Source organism: Lepeophtheirus salmonis, chromosome 3, assembly GCF_016086655.4.
Source record: "Lepeophtheirus salmonis chromosome 3, UVic_Lsal_1.4, whole genome shotgun sequence".
Taxonomy (NCBI): Eukaryota; Metazoa; Arthropoda; class Copepoda; order Siphonostomatoida; family Caligidae; genus Lepeophtheirus; species Lepeophtheirus salmonis.
In genome coordinates, this window is record NC_052133.2 from 28,967,095 (window position 1) to 28,990,230 (window position 23,136).

The following is a 23,136-nucleotide window of genomic DNA, read 5'->3' on the forward strand; positions in this document are numbered from 1 at the left end:
TCAATTTGGGAATACATCCAGTTTGGTACTTATTCAAAAATAAATAAATTCTCAAAGTACTGGTATAAGTCGTTTTGAGTGGTTATACACTATATTCTGTTCTCCAATATGAATTTTTGAGAGGTACTCTAATATTAAAGGTTTAGGTAATGGACATAATATTCTAAGGATTCTTCATAAGGGGAATTCCTTTAAAAAAAGCAAGTGTCGATAAGTAATTAAATCATGTCAACGTTAGATAATAATGACTAACATTAGTTAAAAATCTATTTATCTAACTAATTTATTTAAAGTATTTCTGAACAGAAAAGCATATAATTTACTTCAACAATGTAGACAATTTTAAACCTATCAGAATACAAAGTCATTTTTTTCCCTTAATATTTTAGGACCTCTTCACTTGGAGTCTGTTTAGTCAGATGGAGTTGCATCGATTAGTTATAATTGGGAAATTTTAGTACAACAATTAATCCATCTTACCTAGGAAATTGAAGACAATTAACATAATACGTATATTTTCTTTCTAAGAGTGGTCCGAAATTGAACCTACTCACATTGATGTCAGGTGAATAATTTATCCTCAGTGCGTAGTCTACTTAACTTCGCTACTCCATCCTTAACCCTTTATATGTCCATTGCCAAAAATTCAAGAAATTGTTATGACCATTTTTCAGGAAAAATATTACGAGACATTTAATTACATTTCCCTTAATTAAGTGTCCTTAAGTATTAAGTGACATCAACTCTTTTATAGATTTTAAGATCATGTACAATTTTTAAAAAACGTCATTTAATATTTTTTTTCAGAAAATGGCAAATACTTTATCATGAAGATCTAGATATTTTGTCTGGGTGTCGATAATGTAAAAAAATTGGAGAACCACTATACTAAAACACCTTACAAATGATAAAACCAAGACTTTGTAAAGACAATACCTAGGAGAAAATAACAATAATATGATTTTTATCTCCAAAGGAAACATCTTATGTAATTGCTTTGGTCTAGGTCAATGGTACTCAAACCCTAGTAGCCGTACCACTTATGGTACGTTGAGAAACGTTATAAATACGTTAAGCCTCCGTTATTGTATATTAATTTTGATTCTAATAGTGGTACTTGGATATTTTGATATTTGATCAGATGGTACTCTCTCAAAAAAGTGTCACTGAAGAAACTTTAAAGAGTCGATACCTTCATAAATTGAATTCCAGAACCATAGGTTAACCCTATATTACAAATAAACTTTTTTTTTGGGTAGGAGGGGGGGGGGTTCTATCAATTATGGACTCTGAGTATGGTTTTACTCCCTCAAACAGAGATTTAACCACAAAATTATTTGGTTCTTTGCTAGGGCAAAGATCCTAGAAAGTATTTGAAAATGCTAAATACTGAGGTCTTACCTGATATGTGAATTCTTTTATATACCTATTGAACAATTATATCATTCATAATTCGATATCAATCAATCAAAATAATAATCATATTGAGTTATTATAAGGCGATTCAAGGCTTTAATTCATGAAAGTAGCAAATGTATCGTAATAAATATATTAAATGTTCGTAAACATATTTATTGTTAGTAAAAAACCACTTTATAAATTAAAGATCGGAATACACCCATCCTTTTATATACATAAATGAATAAATGATCAGAATGTTCAAAATCATTTCCTAAATGCAGGCCTTCAAGTTGAGTGAAAATGTAAATGTGGACAATTTAACATGATTTGTACAAGTTGATGAACCCAAAAATGTTCCTTCTTTCCTCAATCTTCAACAACTCAGAGGGATGAGACGTCTGCAACTTGTTGTTTCTTTTTTCTCACGAGTTATGGTGCCTTCAAATGAATCAAATTTGACAATCCAATTTAGGACATGTACAGCTTGAATAGTAATGGGATAATGACACTAAGGAAAAATCTAAATATACAAGCACCAACAGAATGAAAGCCTTCTTTTGGAACCCTCTTTTTGTATTTAAAAACAAGAATAGACTAAAAAAAATGAACGAAAAGAGACTATATAAGTAAAGGAACATATATAATCCTTTCTATTCCATGACGACCTTGAATAAGGCATATTAAAGTAACATAATACAAGAAGAGGAAAAGAAAGAAATAAGGAAAGGTTCGAGGAGGGCACAGAATCCATGATAAGAGAATTAAGTACCGAAGGAGTTCCAAAAGGGAAAATAGGATATCGGGGGACAATAAGACTTATTTATGTAATCACTTTAAAAAATACGTAATTGAGTTGACAAAAATTAAAACTTTGGTCCTTTTTTGAAACAAAATAAAATAGACCAATCTATGGAATCTTTAGAAATACATATACAGACATAATACTCTTTATATTTCTAAAGAGGCTCTTTCTAAAAAAAGATCATTAGATGAAATATTGCCACACTGTAGTAAAAAGGCTTGATCTTAAAAAAATTATTTGAAATTAATAAAAACATGTTTATTATGAAATTTCAAAAGTATTTCATTAGCCAAAAAAATAAATAGTTTGGTGAAAATTGGACTTGTTTTTTTTTTCAAAAAAAAAAGGACCTTTAAATGAAATATTGGATTCATAGATCCAATAAAGTTTGTAGAAATTTGTTTTAAAATTCTTTTTACATATAAATTGAAATCATAAAAATTGTTGATTAACTTAAATATTTGTCGTTTTAAGTATCATTTTTCATTTTTTATTTTTTTTTCTTTATCAGACGTCTATTTTCATTTTTTAAGAAGAAATGTCATAAAACGACGCATTTTTGACACAAAATTATAAACTTAAAAATAAAAAATGGACTTTTCAGTTTGAACAAATTTTTCATGCATATATGATGGAATGTTTTTTGTAGTTTATAACACATTTTATTATTTTTAAATTCATAATACATACATATACTATTTACTAGCAAAAGATTACCCGTCGTTGCTCGGGCCAAGGAGGGAGCGGGAAATCACATTGGCAATGCTGAATATTATTTATTCCTAATGTTTAGATTATTTCGGTACAGGTGATAATATATGTATTATTATAAATTCAAAATTTCAAATAACATGCCTACGTATTTGCATGAAAAAATTCGCCTAGATGATAAGTCTGTCCTTTATTCTTGTCAAATAATAATCAAATTAACCAAGAAACGTGCAAAAAACTCTTTTGCACTAACTTTTAATAAAAAGTATAAATAACATTTTTGGGAATTGTAAAGAGACACACAAACCTTCCAAGATTTTGTTCGTACTTCAAAATTTAGTAGTTCTCAATTCTGAATGGCGTAACATTAGAAGCTGCCACATGTTCCTCAAGCTAGGGACGCTGAGGGTGGGGGATGAAGGATTGAGTCTCCCCTTGTGAAAATAGAAGAATAAGGACAACTATGTTAGGAACATATTCTTCACCTATGTTTAAGATTGAATTGTTTATTTTCCCTCTTTCCCCTGAGTCCGTTAGCTAAGGTTATTTGCTTAACTTTATTAGGATCGATATATAGAATATATAGTCATTTTCCTACCTTTGTTAGGTCTTGAGAAAAATTCTAGTTTTGGTCATATTAGAGCAGAATTCACCAAAATAACGGCCCACAGGCCATATCCAGCCCTCGACGTCAGTTTATCGGGCCCGCCGATGTACTTTAATTTCTTCTATCAAACGTATGGAGCACAAAACTTTGTGATAAAATTTAAGTTTTAATATGTTATTATGAAAACTAGAAGATATTGATTGCTATGTGGCTTACATTTACTATTGTTGTAGTGTGTTTTATGCGTATTATCTTTTAAATAACTCTAGAGTATCATTGTTTTGTTCTATACCATTCAAGAAATATATATTTAGTGCACATGAAGCATCAGCAGGAGCTACATTCATTTTCTCCATCTCCGTTTGGGTATCTCACAATTATATAACTTGACCGTTCTTTCATTTTCAATTCCCGTTTCCTTCACTCGTCATTAAGGCTATTAAAAAAGAGAAATGGCCACCTAGTGTCGCATTTTAAATTAAGATTGGGGATTAAAGTATTTCTTTGTGGAAACAAAGGACCAGAAAGCTAGTTGCGTAATATGTAGCAAAAGTTTTGCAGTTTTGAAAGAGTACAATCTTCGTCGTCAAAATGAACCAAAACTTCATCAAAATCCTTTACACTCAGGGGTGATTTTATCGTGAGTGGGCCCAGGACAAAGAAAATAAGGTGCTTTCTAAAAAAATTATTTTTCTTAAATAATTTTATTTTTATAAATTATATATGGGGTCCTTTCTTACGTACAAAAAAAAGGACACTCAGTGTCCTTTTTTTATCAATAATACCCATATTAATTGGAAATTATTACTTTTTAACATGACCTTTTCTTAGAAATTGTCATTTTATGGCCTTTTGATATAAACTACTTCTCAATATAAATATTGAATTTTTAAATAAAATTTGACTGAGTCCTCAGTCTAGAGTAGGGACTGGGATACTTGTCAACCATGATCCTTCCCCCTAAAACAGGCCTTGTGATCACCTGTATTGAATGTGTTATATATAATTTTACAGTGTTATTTGAATTAAATCAATGTGATAGATATTGAAAATTCATATGAAAGGACTAGATTTGTAGAATTTTTATTTTTAATCGATTAGGAACGAGAAAAGTTGGATAATTGAGAAAAAAATATTATCCATGCAAATGTAATATTTAATTCATCATCTAAGTTATTTGAATAAGAATATAATGATGTAATATAATATTTATAATACATATATAATAAAGATAGATGTTAGATAATTATATATTTGAAGGACAATAAAGGTCTTTGTATTTTGCCAGTGCAATTTTAATATCCAAATACATGGCTGAAGTTCACTATATCCAATAATCTTCATGAAAAAACGGGTTCATATTAAAAAAAAACTAGGTTGCTTTGGCTCTAAAGATGGCCAAAATCAGGAATGCTGACGTTATATAAAAACGCTACATTGGGCCTTACAAAACGTAAAAAAAAAATTGACTCAGGGACGTCTACAAGGGTAGTTTGGACAGGCTGTAGCCTTCATTAAATAATTTTTTTAGGGTCAACACCATGCATAATTTTTTTTAATACAAAAAATGGATTTTTTTAGTCTTCACTTGAAAGCTAGTTGATAATGAGCTAAAAAAAACCTTTATTATAATTATGGACTTGAAATGAACTCAATAGAAATCTGAGGACTCAAACTTGACTCGATAAAATATTCAAGGATTAGTAGAGACTCGATTTTGACTTGGATTATATGTACTTTTTCTTCCCTTGGTATGCTTTTGTTTGCATGAGTAAGACAAGAGTCGAGTTTTACCAACCAGGACGGTCGTTAAAGAGTAAATTTTTCCTAATCAACATTTTTTTATCAATTTTTCTCTATGTTAAAAATGTATTAGAATACTGAATCACCTATAACTATTTGTTAAAAAAAAACATCATATATATATATTATTTCTCTTCGTTGTGAAGTAATCACCGATATCCACATTTGTCCATTTCAAAAATAAAGAAAAGTCATATTTTTATCTTGCCTCTGAGAGGGTTGAAACTCATAACAATGGTATTGTGTCCAGTAAAAATGTGCAAGCACAAAAACAAAAAAATCCTACTAAAGGAGTATTATATTATGATACATACTGATTATAGTCAACTGATTTGAATATGAAATTTAGAACGATGAATATACCATGAAACAAGTTGTAAATTAATTGATTTTTTTATTCAATAAAATGTTAAAAATTGGGACAATGGGCATTTATCTTGAGTTTGGTTGTCACAAATAATGGGTCAAGTTGTTAAATAATAATGTATGTAATGTCCAAAAATTATATTAGTTCTGAATTATTATTTTCTGAGCAAATGATCAATAGTTTGAAAGTATTCAGTTCATCCTCAGCATTGACATATATGTTACAATCCTTATGTTTGAATAAATTTAGCCTCTTTCATCATGCATTGCAAAGATATAAATATAAAAATATTTAGCAAAATAAAATATTCAATACTACGCCGCTGAATTTTTTTTTTTATGGTCTCAAGCACAGGTTCTAACAGCATTTTTTTTTTTGTCAACAGAAGGCTTTTTTTACTTTTCCTATTTGATCTATTTAACAAAATCAAAAGATTTTTTCATAAAAAAAGTTTTTGTGGTGTTTTGATATCTTTGAAAATCGCTCCAGTTCCCTATTTGCACATTCCTTAGAATAAAGCTTCTTGCTTGACAAGATTACGTTGACCTTAATCGGTAGATATTACTCCCTTGAGTATGAATTGATAAAACTAAGTAATTGCTTAGAATATCGAAGCTTTTTTATTCAATTTTGATACCAAGTGATGCTATGTCACATGTGTTTACTTTCTACCTTCAATATATTATTGCCACTGACGTCATACGTAATTTTTTTAGCAGTGTGGTAATTTATATACTTATTTTCCAATTATAAAATACGTCATGTATAATAAGAGAATATAAGTGACGTGTGACGTCATTGGCATAACAATAATGAAGGTGGAAATATGATGGTACATGCCGGGCAAACTTTAGAGGCATAGGAAGCACTTGTAGTAGACCCTGCTCTTGACTAATTTTCCCTTGCTGGATAATTTAAAAAAAAAAATCAAATATGTCTTAGATTGAGAAGAAAGGGTAAAAAAATCTATAAAAAGGATAGAAACTTTTTCGAAAAAGGGTTCATAAAATACCTAGTTCACCATTTTTTATGAAATGCCGTTCGAGAGTATTTTTTTTTTAAGAAAAAGGGCCCTCAAATTTCTCCTTGCCTCGGCCCTCACTCATCCTAAAATCAGCTCCGGCATCAAACTTGATTTTAAATACTAAGCAATGACTTAGTTTTATCCATTCATGCTTACATATTCTCACTTAGGGGAAAAATATTTATCGAAGGATAAATAGTTGGCAAGTTGTTTAAGACTTTGTCTAACAAGATAATTTCTGCTTTATCATTGGTTGTAATTTGAGCAATGATATGACAGGAACGACAAATAAGAATAAAATAATTAAACGTGAATAAATCTGTATCTCGTTGCATGTTAAATAATGTTAATAATTCGCTGTTCCTGTCAAATCATTGCTCAACTTACATCCCATTAGAAAATGAAAATATCATTCTACACAAAGTAGGGATCACTCTAAGGTACTCCCTGCTATAGTTGTGAGCATTAAAAAATATGTGCTTCTCGTATGCAGCCAAAAAAAGGAAGTAAAGTGACGTGATATATACACATTTCATACTGTATGAGGTTGTTAATTGTAGGAATTTTTGGTGTGTACAAAAAAGAAACCGAAAATGAACGTGGTTCTTATTTACGTTTCTAGACATAAAATAAACAGGTTGTACAACTGATATTTTAATTATTATTTGATGTTTACTTTTATGTCATATTTTTTTACAGCTCTGTCTAACTATAAAGCAAAATTTGTTCGATCATGATGAAACAAGATCCCCTTTAACAATATTACCAAGATAATAAATTTTATTGTCTGTTTAATATCACTTAGAGCCAGTTGAATAATTATAATAAGATATTGGGATCTCTTTCTTCAGTGACATTTAACTAATGTTAGACCATAACGATCTACCTTAATCTTACCTCCGTTTCAAAAATTTATCTCAATGCCAATGAAACATAACCTCTGAAAAACATTTTCTATCTCACTAACCTACCCCTAAAATATCAAAAACTCCTACTTAGTTTTGAAAGCTATTAATTAGTCTACTCATCCTTTGGGATGGGAATATTGTTTCAATTGCGGCGAGCATAATTTTGAAAAAAGTATATGTGGGTAAAATGAATGCTATTTTTAATTATTCCTCTCCATTTTGGAAATGCTAACGTATCTGCACTATAGCTATCTCTGTTGGTAGAAATCTCGTTGCGTAGAGTTGCCATATTTTTTATGACATTCTCTCAGGCGTGTTTGAGGTGTATATTTATTATTTTATAGATTAGAATTTTATAGATATATTATATATCAAGACAACCCCGCTCTTGTCTGCCCCGAGATGACCTTCTCACTTTTAAGGGTACGCAATTATTGTTTTAAAGGTCGTCCTTACTCTATAACTTAAAATAAATTTTGCTAACAACATTTCTCTTCAAATTAACAAAGAATATATAATGATTAATCCACACAACCTCAACTACGCCATTCGAAAAGAGATAAAACTGGAATGTTTTGATGAATCTCTAAAACCAAACATTTGAAAATCTCGGCAAATTAGTGCATGCCAGCTCTATTCATGCTTATTTTTCTATAACTATCTCAATTAATAATTCTGGGAAGCCTCTCACAGAAAATAAAGTTGCAATTTTGGATATATCAAAACTGCTCATAATATAATTTTGTAGAATAATATTTTAAGATGGGAAATGTTCTTCTTTAGATATGAAAGTATATTACACTGTTTCAGATTTGAAGTTCAAATGGAATTTTAAATGAATAACAGCAACTTCTTACTACTTGGGTTATTCATTCTAAAGTAGATAAGATGCTCAATGCACGCACAATGTGCATACTAAGTAGAAAGAAAATTCAGAACATTTATATAAAAGTAAGGAGTTGTACAAAACTTTTACATAAGAAGTTGATGAATGATCTCGAAATATTATGTTTCTTCAATTATTTTTTCTCTAGAGAATTAATTATAATTATTATTAGATGAATCAATTATAGTATGTAGGTTTTTATGTTTGTGATATTGCACAGAGTAATGTTACATCGATCTTAATATATACAAATTACTCATAAATTAACATTTATATTAATGAAAGGGATATGAATTAGTATTTAATTAGTTGTTGCTTGTTACATATATTGTATGGAAGTTGTGATGCTTGTACGAGCTGTAACTTGTAGGGGCGTCCATAGAGGGGGGAGGGGGGCTGGAAGGGCTGTAGCTATGATTTATAACAATTTACACACAAAATTTTATATTAGAAATATTTTTGTAATTGTTTTCCAAAAAAAAATTAATTTTTTGTGAATGGCTATAGATTTTGAAATTTTTTTCGATACAATTTAAAATTTGAAATTTAAGTTTCGAAAAAAAAATTTAAACAGCAGTGTATTTTTGAAAAAAATTTCGAAAAAAAAATTGTATTTAAGTTTTACTTTTTGAACTGTTTTTCAAAAATAAATAATTTTTGCTAAAAAACCAACTTCCTCCCAAAAAAAAAAAAAAAATATATATATATAAGCCTACACACGCCCCTGACTTGTATTTATAAGCACATTTCCTGGTTGCAATATATATTTTTGTTAAAACACATTATTTACTTACAACATTATTAGTCATTCTAATTACCAACTATTAATTGATACCATGATTTCAATTTAATATATTGAAATTACTTGGTTATTATGTATTTATGAGTCATTAACTGTGGGCATTTAAAAAAATTAAAGTGCTATAGAATACTTATATATTAGGATTTTTTATTAAAATCAATGGAATATTCTATTATTGTATTGAACTATCCTTATCACAAGTACTGTAAATCCTTCCTTGAAAGTTATTCTTATCATTTTTTGGTTGCAACTTGTACAACTTGAGTTTACAGATCACAACTTGTGCAAGATCACAGCTTGTACTCAACATATATATAAGTTTTTAGTACATACTATTGATGTAACGGATCCTTAAATTGCGGTTCTTTGCACTAACAGTTCGAAGTTCTTAATAAATTGTCTTCTAAATATTTGTGCTTCTGATCCGGTTGTGACTCGTTTACTCGATTAGGCTGGAGTTCCAGTTCTTTATCAACCTAATTTCTTTGAAAAATATACCCTATATACTTAGTTAAAGCCCGGGACTTTTCAACCCATTTGTTAGCTATAAGATAAAGTAATAGAAAGAAAAAAATTCCTACCCAATACAATCCTTCATTTTAATAGACTTTTTTAAGATTAAACAGATTTTCTTAGGAATTATAATCAAGATAATTTAATAAATCATGAATCCTTTATATGCTGCAATGTTTTTATAAATTTATTTTCTCTTATATTTTCTACTTTATAGTTTTTATACCCTGAAATATGACTCTGAAATGAAATCATGCTCTTAAAATTTGATTTTTTTAATAAAGATTTAAACGCCAAACCTACGTTTGTTGAAAGTTTTAATGGTCATTTGTGTATTCTACGGCATAAATAACAATAACAAATGTTGTTTTTTTTAGCTGGTGAACAAAAATGCTGTTGCATAGTGTTATGATTCTATATAAGCAATAAGTAGAGATTTGAAAAAAGTTACAATCCTAGTGTGTGAAAAAACCCATCAGCCCTTATATCATCGAAAATAGGGTAACTCTATGCATTTGTTGACTAAGTACTCCTAGTGTTAGCCTGCTAATATGTTTGAATTTTCAAAATAAAAAAGTAATAATTATTAATAACATCAATAGTATCCTGCATGTTACTAACTTATACTTCCTTTTAAATTAACACTCGCCCGGATTTCGACCGTTTTCACATCTCCAGCAATAAAAATTGTGTATTTCAATTTTTCTGAGGACAAAACACCAGCTGAGATTAACTGAGAATATCTATAAATAAGCAATCCTTATTTGAAATTAATTGTATAGAAAATTTGCATAAAAATGTGATATCCCATCCATATGTCAAAAAATATTTAAAAATACTTTGTGTGTGATATGTTGTCAATGATATAAAAATTTTTAATTGTAAGAAGTAATGCATATTTTATAGGCAAGAAAAGTTCAGAAATTAAATTAATAAGTCAGTTAAATTACATATATTTAATCAATCAATACTAATAAAATACATTGGATATGAAACATACTTAATTTGGGGTTAATCGTACCGCCTCTAAAATAGTCCTTACTTATAATCGACTTAATTATATTTAATTTCGAACATTTTTATGCAATCTTACAATCCTTTGAAAATAAAAATTTTAATCGTCGTTTTTATTATGGTTATTTCTGTGTTCTATTGAGTCGGTTGTGTGATGATAATGACATTAAACTAGATAATACACCTAAGAACAGAGAGTTAATACTGAGGAAATGCGAGGAAAATCCCTATAAAGGGAACAGTTAAGGTTTAATTATTATATCCTAACGTTTTCATTACAAAAGTTCCTCCTCTTCCTAAAAATCAGATGAAGAGTGAGGTGTGATTCCTCACATTAAGAACCTCACCTAATTCTACATTCTATCTAAGGTCCTGTGTATGGATGACTGTATAGAATAAAGTATAGAATATTATATTAGTCCCGTCAAGGACAATTAAGAAGACAATTATTCAAGTGATTAAGGTATCATATCTTTTATGACGTCATCCTAGGACTAATTTTTACAAACTATAAGGAATGGTTCTTCACAACAAACTTTTGTGTCAACTCTAAGCCTCAACTTTTAAAAGCGTAAAGGAAAAGTTTTAAAAAATATATATACAAACATATGATAACTGTGTATAGTTTTATTTACTTAAAATACCCTTAAGAAAACGTAAAAGTATTAACTACATTTTTAAATATACCACACGTAGAATCATCTGCTTTAAATTAGGAAAAAGTTAAGGGAAGAAAATGAGAGAAAAAGAAATAAATTGTATTTGTGTTCAATCCAAAAAAAATCCACGTTTTTTAAGATCTCTTGATTGAGTGTAAATCTTTTACAACACTTTTATTATAATATATTTTATCATTAACATTAGTTGAACTTAGTGCTCAACGAAATAACCTTATTAAAAAGATGTGCAAATCTTTGGGAGGATCTTTCTTCTGTCTCTAGAAAAATCAACAGTTAATGTGGGTATAAATAGACATTACAATAAGAAGGGCCAATCCTTCCCTCCCAAAAACAGATATTTGAGGAAAACAAAATCATTTTGAAAATAGTTATGTTTATTTTTATTGATACAAATAAAACGTCAATGTATAAAATTCACACACAAATCTTTAAAAAGGACTAAAATAAGCCTTAGCTTTCCCTAAGAAAGTTCATTCCTCAAAATAAAAGGAATAGTTTCTTTATTTTAAAAAATTCATATGATAAATATTTTAAAAAAACGTTATTAAAAATAACGCAACATAATCACACTTTTTTTCAATTACTAGAACAGCATGTGCTCAATTTAATAGAATTTGATCTCTTAAGTCCAAATATGGTGTTATTTTTTCTCTTTTTGCCTTGTGGCCTTGAGAAAAAGGCCATATATATATAATTTTTTTTTGTTGCTATTTTTATTGTTCAAAACTTTTGTAAGCGCTTGATGTTGAAGATAGGGATACATTATCTGAATATATTTTAAAGCCCAATGTTGAAAAAATATAAAACTATTTTTAAAAGGTATATATCATGCTTATAACTCGAGTTATCAATGTTTAAAGTTGAAAGTAGGTGCTTTTTATTCAGAGGTGCATAACTTCAAGACGAATATATTCAAAAAGTTTAAAACTAATTTGTAAAATGTGCTATACAATCATGAATGATGATCATCCATTGAAACCTCAGTAACTTATCTGAAGCTTCTTGTCAAATCAAGAGATGTACTACCTAGAAGGTTGTGACAATCTAGCCAAAATATACAAAAGCAAGACACATTCACAACGTTAAGGAAGTTTTTATTACTCCAAACTTAGTAGCTGCATTAAATAGGTGTCAATTAAGTATGAGAAATATATGTAGTCTTTATTCTGGAAGCAAATATTGATTCATTGGGGTTGAATATTCATGAATTTTCTATTAGTAAGGTTTCAATCCATCGGATACAGAGTGAGGTAAGAAAAGATCGGGTTAACGCCATAAAAATTGATTTTAAAGACAAAGCATTAGATATTGTATCTTTACACTGGAATGGAAAATTACTACTGGCTTTGAATAACTGGAAGATCAAAGATGAAAATTTTCCGATTATATATACATATGGAAAGCAACCCTAGACAGAGAGCTCAAAGAAAATGTGCAAGTTCTCCGCTGTGATACCACAACTTCAAATACTGGTCGTATTAATGGTACCGTTATGCTGCTAGACCAAAAATTTGAAAGAGAAATGCTCTTTCAAATTTTAAAATGAAAAATTGGAAAAATATAGATTCCTTCAAAATAGACTTCTAACAGTCATTATTAGTACAAAGTAAACTATCAGTTTATAAAATTTAAAATTTATTAGAATATTATCGCAGTAAGCTATAAATGTGGGATAAATGATTACATGGAGCTCATAGAACTATGTATTATATTTTTAAGTGGAGACAATGATAAAAAAAATTAGCTCGTTGCATGGCCAGAGCAATATGCTCTCTGAAAATATCCTTCTTAAGTTCCCAGCTTAAGATAAATAAAAGAAAAGAAAATCACGTTATTAGATATATTTGTATTTATTGTAACGATATATGGTTAAGCCTAGCATGCCTTCACTCGACATTCACCGAAATGAGAAGTCGAGAGGGTTTGGCATCAGGGCTGTAGGGAGCCAAAGTGTCAAAAATGAGTTCAAAAAAACTCAAAAAGCTCGTTCAAAAGAATTTTGCAACGGAGGAGATGTTTATTTCATTGCTGGTGTCAAAACTGGCCTTTCCACCATAACAAGGCTCTTTCTATCCATTTTTTTATAGTTCTCTGGAGGGTTTGGTGTGAACCCCCGAGATCTCTTGCACCTATTCAAATTTGACCTTTCTCGTCAAACCTTTGCAAACTGATATTTTCCCCATTGTCCAAGGTCTATACAAACTAAATATACTAATATTTCGGAATTTGGTCCGTGGCTATGCCCCTGCATGAGCCGTGAAGATTTATTGTTGATTTGACTTCAAAGTACAGGATGTCATGTCTTTTTTTCTCTGTAACTTGGTACTGGTTGAATATATAGTAGTACTAAATGAAAGATAATTAAATTTTCAATAATTTGAAAGAAATACAAAAAAATGTTCTTCATAAACTACAATGATCAAAACGACGTAGTCTAAGACAAAGAAAATGCATGTAAAAAGAGGGGAGTGCATTTATTATGTAGTATTCAATACTGCGTAATAAATGCAGTATTTGTTTATAAAAAGTAAACAAAGCTAAAAATATATCGAAATTTGTATTTTTTGATTAGTTAGCATTTTTGAATTACGGAGATAATGTCTTTTGGACGAAAACTTCGCAACGGGAAAGTGGCTATCCATACAAGTAAACAGGATGAGATAAAAAAAAGAAAAAAAGAAGTAATGTGTTAAGTTGTCCTACGAAGGCATACAGGGATGTATACCTTATTGACCAACCCAGTTCTAGGATCATGGGCTCACAACTTCCTACTAATCGTCAGGTCTTTCAGTATTTCCTGCATTTGAAAAATGTAAATTCTAACTGTGATATTATATATCTAAGTAATTCAACATTAGATGCCGTTATGCCACACTGGAATACGGCAAGGATAACACATTAAATTTACCAAATGCAGTCATCTGTTTCCAAATAATCCATGAAAGATACACTAAAATTGTTAAAAACAGTGGAAGAGATAGCGAACTCGATAAGGGGAAACGAAATGATTTTCAACAGATACAGGCCAATTATTTGATATTGCATCAAAAAATGCAAGGGAAGAAATTAGAAGTAATCGACTACTTAGAAAGCAGGACAAAGATGAGGACCTTTACTTCTACTTGGACCAACTGACCACCCTTCCGGCACACATGTTAGTCCATGATAACATTTTTTAAAGAAGTTTATTGAGAAAAGCATCCGTGATCAAGGAGAACATAGAATACAAACATCATAGGAGCAAAACTTTGGGAAAAATTAAGTGATGAAAATACATTTAAAAGTGAAGGTTATCATACTAGTAAGAGTTCAGAATATACTGAGATAACACAAGGATTCTCATCGACACCATACAAAATGTGCCTACATTTTTCACGTTTAGTTATGGCCAGTGAAGATATTTGTAGTATTGTAGATCGTTTGTCACTATCTGACAATCAAACTACAGCCATGTTCTCTGCAGTATTGAAAACAGGAGGTGCAGATCTGAATGATTTTATTATATCAGCACAAATAATCATACAAAATAGCATACATTTTTGCTATACTTTGTCCCAAAAATACATAAATCACTTCAAGGCAAATCCACCAAAATATTGTATATTGCAGAACTCATCTCAGGAGATCCACAGTATGAAGAAGGAAATTACTTGGTGTCTCTTTCATAAAAAGTTCAACTGGAATTCAACAATGGACCTATTAGAAACATGGAGTCTTAAAAATAACATAGTTGGTCTAGTATTTGTCACCAAGTCAATACTGGCATCACCGAAGCTACAGTTCTCAAAAACCTAGTAGGATCAGAATCACATTTTTTATTTGATGCTTTTGGATTGAAATATGACTACGAAACAACACCGGCTGACCCATGGAAAGATAATTATAGCTATGGAAGAGCATTGAAGTTTGTGAGATCAGATAATTGCTGACTTAAAGAAGAGAAGCTTCTAACATCAAGTTGTACAATATTGCCAAAAAAATTATAAATTTCCGGAAATTTCAATTAGACCATTAAAGTTATTATCTTGTTAATATTTAGTTTTACATACTAAAAAAAGTTACAATTTAAAAAAATGATTTTTTTTGTTTATGTTTAAATTATTGAACATTTAATTATCTTTCATTTGATACCACTATATCTTCAACCAGTGCCAAGTTACAGTGAAAAAAAGACATGACATCCTGTACTTTGAATTCAAATCAACAAAAAATCTTCATGGCCCATGCAGGGGGCATAGCCACGGGCCAAATTTCGTAATATTAGTATATTTAGTTTGTATAGACCTTAGAGAATAGGAAAAATATCCGTTTGCAATGGTTTGACAAAAAAGGTCAAATTTGAATAGGTCTAATGGGCCCACATGGACATGAGGGGATTGGCCTGGGATGCTTTCTTTAACTCTCCCTGACCCATTTTGGCCTTTTTGAAAGAACCCTTCTTCCTCGCTAACGTTGATTACAGCGTTGACGGTGATCCTGGAGTGTTCGATTGTAATTATTCAATTATGGTCAAGCTTCAATTTTCGACTTGCACCTAAACTAGAGAGCTCAAATTTGTTTTGTTTTGTAATTAATAATTATTTATGCTTTAACATATCGAAATATTAATTAATTTCAATCACTCAACCTACGTTCATTATTGAATTAGTAATTGTTCAGATTTCAATGGACCACCCGGTATTCAATAAAAAAGGGAATTTTTTCCCTTTGAAAAACTCTTATTAAAAAAAGTTTAGATCTTATACATAAAGGACAAAAAATATTCTTAATTAATCTTAAAGACAAATCTAATTATAAACTTTTGAAATATTACTTATTCATCTAAATTAATTGTCTTTTATAAAATACTCTATTTTTTATTATATTGGCAATTTTTTTGGTAAGAAATATTTTTCTTTCCTATTATAAAATTGAATTATTTGAATCGTCAAAGGCTTTGCTCAATCTCTAAACATGGATCAATATGGGTTATACAATATATATTTCTTCATTTTTTGTCAAAAGAAGCACTTTTTAGACAATGACGGCCTAAAATTTATAAAAAGGAAATAAATAAGAGCCAGTCAACTTCATATAATTCAACAAATCAATAAAATGAAATATAATTTCAAATTTAATAAAAATAGTATAATTGATTTGAAACTTTATTTATTTAAAAAATATGTCAGATGAAATATTATTTGTTTAAATATTCATTTTGTACAACTTGTGTTACAGGTAAGTATATCATGCAACTCTACTTTAACATACTGAGAGTCTAATGTTTTATCAATAAACATGGTATTTTTTTGTAAACTTTCTCTATATATACATACATATATATTTCAGCATGTTGTATACGAAATTCATTAAAGGGGATAATATGTTTTTTTTGTTTTTTTCATTATACCAAACATGAAGACACAATGAACAAAAAGCAAAGTACTACTCGTAGACCTATATTACAAATATATGCTCCAAATTCAAAGTCTCATCATGAAATTACTTGCGGTTTATGGTTAGTAATAACTTTTTTTTTTGCCCTCCAGCACCGGCACTGGAACTGATTTATAATGGGCAAAATATATTATGGTGACTTCATCAGCGACACCCGTTATGCTTGTTTGGCCATTTTGAATGAAAAGGGATTTGTCTTTTTGTCTAAATGCCGAATTTGACAAATAATTTTTTTGAAAGACAACAAAAAACGTATTTTTTTAGAGTGGTTTATTTTTTCAGAATATACTAAATTTGAAAGAATAACATTTTTTTAAATAGGAAGTATGTTTCCCGAAAATTTTTACATAATTGTTTAGAAGGCAGGAAATTATTTTCCTTCTAGATATAATTTAAAAATTATAACAAAAAAGGTGGGGGTGAAATGGCCTGTTGATCCTTATGGTTTAAGAGCCAGTATCCTGTAGAGACGTCAAGTTCACTTGTATATTAGTCTAAGGATGATAATTTTGGTAAGAATAGAAAAGCGTGCGAGGAGAAGAGAAGAAATACCTATGGCATCATTGATTAAATAATATACATCTTCTTCTATCAATCAAGAACGTTATCATTCCCGCCTTTATTATTCAATATTAATATAATATTAGATGCTGATAGTCGATAAAGAACTGAATAAAATGCCTAAAATAACGTCGCCTTCTGTCTGCATTTATAAAAATGGAGGCCCAGGAATTTGGAAAATACTTACCGGATGAGAAACAGATGGTTTGTCGGATTTGTCGATATAAATGTGCCTTTAGTCCCCTGTCTAGAATTACACGCCACTCATTATCCTCATCTCATAACAAGAGTGTGGATATTCATCTATAAAATCAATTTGACGATGAATACATCAAGTCAGACTTTAACTCTGATCTCACAAGGATGCTTATTGCATGTAATATAACCTTATCCATTGCTAATCATCTACGTTCAAAAAATTATGCAGAAATACACGGGTAAACCTATCCCTTCCCGAGGAACCATCATTAAATTAATGGAGGATGTTGGTACTGATGTCATTTACAGAAATACATATAAAAATGTTTTGAGTCATCCACACCAAATGACGATCAAGTTATCAGTAAAAAGTATAAAATATTTACTAATTTCGAAATGGAACTTTTTTAAGCTTGGAACTTCAAATATATTTCGAAATACTCTACTTTGTCGTTGCATTAGCTATTATTCTGAGAATAAGGTTCATAATGAATGACAATTTCATGGAGTGTGACGTTATAAAATCTACTGTAACGGATAAAAATGTCTAAGTCAGTATACGTATACGTATACGTAGTAGTATCTCTTCATAAACATTTTGCTAATAAATACTTTCGTTATACCCTCAAAAATCATAATAAAGTACGCAGATGATAATCACATCAGTATTTTAAACAATGATACCATATGTATTTTTTCCCCCCTTCTCCTTGCACGCGTTTTTCTCTACAATATTATCAACTTTATATATTACTCTTTCAATAACAATGAAAAGAAAATTGTTGCACACGTCATGAGAGAAAATCATAAAGTGACTCCATTCATATCATAAAAAGCGACACCTTGCAGGGGGAAAAGAGAACTCATAAAATAAGGAATCTTCTCTATCTTAAAGGTGCGTTTCACCACTTTTTTTTTCAAGCCTTAGTAGGCATAACGTCTTGGTAATATTGGTTCCACACGGCATCGTGGCTAACATCAGTTACTCATAACATGAGTTTATGTATAGCCTGAATATGCACGTAGTATTGCCCTTCCCCTTGACATTACAAAGTCAAAGGGATTAAGATCAGGAGAAGAGTGAGGTCAAAAGCTTTGAAGCAAAAGTGTTAAAAAATGGCTTTGCACTTCATTTGCAGTGTGGATCGGAGTCCCATGCTCCTGGGACTCCAGGTCATCCAATATTTATAAAAGCTCTGCATATAAAAAGTACTCTTAATTCAATGAAATGACAGTTAATTGGACTAGAACTCTGGACCTGTATATTGCAAAGTCTATGTGCTTAAGATCAGACTTTAAGGGAGGTCCAATGAGGCCTTTGCATCATTCTTGCACTAGATTTGCAGTGTTGGCTGGGTTCCATCCTGTTGTTGCAATATTTCGGACTTGGTTTACGTCATCTCTAGACATAATACTCTTAATTTATCTACGTGACTGATAATAGGACTGTAGTTATGAACTGGGTCCATAAATATTAGTTTAAAAAGTAATTGTTGAAATGAATCTTAGAAAATATGTATTAAATATAAATAAAAAGGGGAAATAAGTTATAAACAATTTTTGACTACAATTCTACTAGAGGGAGTTATAATATTAATATAGTCCTTGAAATACATACATATATGACCACAAATTGACTGTATATAAGGCTGAGCTCTGAAAACTTTTGTTTTTCTATGTTATGTCAAATTTCTCTCTTATTGACTCTATAAAAATGTATTAAGTATCATAAAATATATGTCAAGAATAGAGGACACATGAATTAAAGGTAATACATATTTAGTATGGTTGCTTTTAGAGCACTGAAAGACTTTTTTAGAGTTGGAAATATCAATATTAATTTAAAATTAAATGAGATATTAGTAGAGTTATAAAAAATATGACCATATACTTTTATATTTTCCAAAGCTATCATCATTATTATTTAATTCTTTTTTGTCGAGGGTTGGGCTAGTTCACACGTTCGATGCGTTTTTTTATGTAAAAGAAAATTAATCAGCTTCCTTTTTTATTAGGGTTAATTTTCTTTTTGGGCTGGGGGGAGCTGATACTAAGGGTTCCAATATCAGTTTAGTTAAGTACAATGGTTAATGCCTCACTTGGTATACCAAACAGCACTAGCTTAGAGGTTGCACTATCTGCTTAATTTATAATTGCAAGGGACATGAGTGGTGTTTACTTAATAGCAGAGGTGGAGAAAAGTCCAAGTAGAGTCTCAAGTCTTTACTCACAAGTCCTTTCTTTAGAAATAACTTTTTTAAAGCAAAGTTGAGAACAATAATGATTATAAAATTCAAATGGTGACAAAAAACACTATTTTTGACAGATTGCATACATTATTAAGCAAATAAACCACACCACGTCTTTTCGACAACAAGATTTTATTCATGGAGTGAATGACCATACTGTTGTCAATGGGCTGAGCTCAATTCAAGTCATCAGATTGATTAATTTTTCATTTCAAGACCATCAATAGTATAGGATTAATACTGTTATGAAAAGTATTGTGTTAAGTATAAGCGAGCTTTCGACTCTAAGTCTTTGATTATGAAATCAAATCGAGTTGCAACTCTTCAAAATATGGATTCAAGTCGGTTTGCCATTCACAAGTACTAGTTCCCGCCTCTGCTTAACCTTCTGATGGTGAACATTCTTTTTATAATACGATTAGTGCACTGAATGGTATTATAACAACCCTAAAAATAAAACCGATTTAATTATATGAAAACCGTCGAACCATTATAATAATTACGTTTTTAGATTTTGTATCATTTTTTTTTTGTATTAACTTTTTCATCTGTTTTCCACTCTTAAATATCAATAAAAGTACTATATAAATGTAAGACATCGAAAAAAATACATTCTTATTTTATTATTATCTTAACAACATAAGTTTGGGGCTTTTATATGATTAACTTGTAACTCTTATAACAAAAACTTTTTATTTATATTTAAAATTTCCATTAAATATTCATTACTTTAACCGAATTTTGGAAATCAAATAAGTACTCATCAGTTTTGATGAGATTGCAGGTATTATATAAAATAATAGCTACAATATTACCTTTTTGTGACTAACAAATAAAGAAAATCCGAGAATTTAAAAGGAAAAACAAAGAACCGACTTTTAAGAAAAATAGTTAATTAAATTCACTCAATATTGATTAAAAATCGCTAAATATACAAATAAATCCTAATCAAGGGATTATCAAGGTAAATTAAGAGTGGTATATAATTCAATAAATGTTTTAGGAGTATATTAAAAGTATTTACGATGAAATGTAGGCCCCGTTGTAGTTTTAGGAATTAAATTTTATTTATTTTGTCTTCATTTGATATGATAATACTTGTATTAAAAAGATCAATGATGGTTTTCTTTATATGTTTTTAGAAGCATAAAACTCCGTTAACATTCAATTGAATTTAATTAAACTTAAAAACATTAAAGTAAAAATGGCATTTGATATAAATAACATAGTTTATTAACTACAATATTTCTTAATTGTGACGAAGACGGTTTTGCCTCGTTACCTACTAAAAGTGTCTAATCATACAAAAATCAAGTAAATTAAGAGTTTAATTTTGAATGTTTTTATCAATTAAGAGTACTTTCAATTTTCATCTACATAGTTATTTCACGTCAAAATATGGTTCTGAATCGTAATTTTAATATAAAATGTGATTTAAAAAAAGAATCTAAAGACAATACCTATTGCAGTTGAATGAATATTGAATTTGTAAATATCATCAATCGTTTAGAGGCTCTATATGTTCTTCGGATTTTTCTTTCCTTTGGGCAGTTTATGAGCTTCTGAAGACTTTTTCTTTAAGTGCTCTCTTTTAATAGACTCAAAAAAATATAGCCCTTCCCGACACCACTTTCTGAGTGAATGTATTGAGCTCCATAATTAATTTTTGGTTAGATTAGTCATTTTTCTCAAGTTTTTTTGACCATTGGGGGATTCGGATCTGGACAGTGATACGACTTTTTAACATCGACTCATTATCAAATTAAAAAAGTTATGGCTCTACTAAACCTATTATAAATATTTGTTCTCATTCGAAGGCTATAGTTTCATATGAATATGATTTGGCTCAAGTAGTCATTTCTTTTTGTATTTGAGTGGCAATCTAATAAGAAAGGAAGAAATCTTTCAAAGCAGACGTTTTAATAATATTAGCAAATTAAAAAATAAACTAATTAAAAATTTTTACACACCTGATATACCAAAAATATGCTTAAACGAATAGTATTAATTTATTTTTTTTAATTTGATGTTTTTCCAAAAAGAAAGGTGAAAAAGGATTTTAAAAAAAATATTCTATCAAAATTGTTAAAGAAAAGAACACAAGTAACGGCTGGAAGGGGCTATTTTAAGGGTTTTGAATGTTGACCTTCTGAATTCAAATTAGTTCTAGTAAATCTAATAACAAGCTCACAACTACGCACAAATTTATAAAAATATTTATTTTTTAAATCTTTGTAGGTTTCATATTTAATATTAGTATTACTTAATATCTCATTAGTTTTTGAATTCTAATATATAATGTATATATCTTAGGAGATATTGAATAAAGAAGCATCATTCTCGTATTTGTAGAATTTTTGAAAGAAATACACTTTGGTTTGTCATTTTTTCAAGCCAAAAGGGATCATACCAAGAGTATTTACCTTTCAAAAGTTTAATTCAGTAGCAATGTAAGAAACAACTTCTAAATAAATACAGTGAACGTTGTCAGCTATCGACTTATCTACTTTTACTTCTTAAGGATGTCACAAGTCCATTTTTTTTTGTTTTCAAAAAACTCCTGTTGAAGAAAAGGGCATCATTGTCTAAATACTATGTATATGTTGGGGTCATAACGAAAAGTGCTTTGTGGAAATTTAATAAAAATAAGAAAATTGCATATGAAGTTTATATTCCATTTAATAAACTGATAATTTTCTCTGCAAGTCTTGTTTGAAGTGAACTGATATTTCTTATATCAATTTTTTAAGAAAATGTTTCTGTATGTTGCTGTGTAAACTACTAAGAAAAATATTTCACTTGCTATAACCTCTATACTGAATGCCGACTTTTTATATAATAGATGTAGTACAAAGTAATCAACTATTTTTTTAATTAATAACTTTAGTATTGTGTATTAGCGCAATTAGTTTACACTAGATGACTTTGGAAAATAAGATATAGTACAAAAAAACTTCATAGACAGTTTTGTGATGGTGTGACTCTGGTTTGTTTGAAGGCGCGTCAAAGATACACATCAGCAAGTCAGCATACGTCATATTTTACAGTTTTTCGTCGATAACAGCTGATATTCTAACAGCCAATCACAGTCAAGTTCGATTTTGTGGATTCCTTTCTGGTCATTTTGATGTGTAGGGTGCACCACGCTCTGGAAAGATAACTATCGAAAATTGG

The 23,136-nt window shown here is 29.6% G+C and overlaps 1 protein-coding gene across 4 annotated transcripts in view; it reads right to left on the bottom strand.

Moving 5' to 3' along the window:
- LOC121114851 (tektin-3) overlaps positions 1-23,136 on the bottom strand; it is a 54,495-nt gene that overhangs the window by 24,553 nt on the left and 6,806 nt on the right. Inside the window, exon 1 of one of the 4 annotated variants that reach the window (XM_040708938.2) lies at positions 1,747-1,997. The exons of 1 other annotated variant lie outside the window; for it this stretch is intronic. The gene's annotated coding sequence lies outside the window, so the exon portion shown is untranslated. Of the gene's footprint in view, positions 1-1,723; positions 1,998-23,136 lie in introns of those variants that run through there. 2 more of the 4 variants (XM_040708936.2, XM_040708937.2) reach the window with 2 other exon arrangements.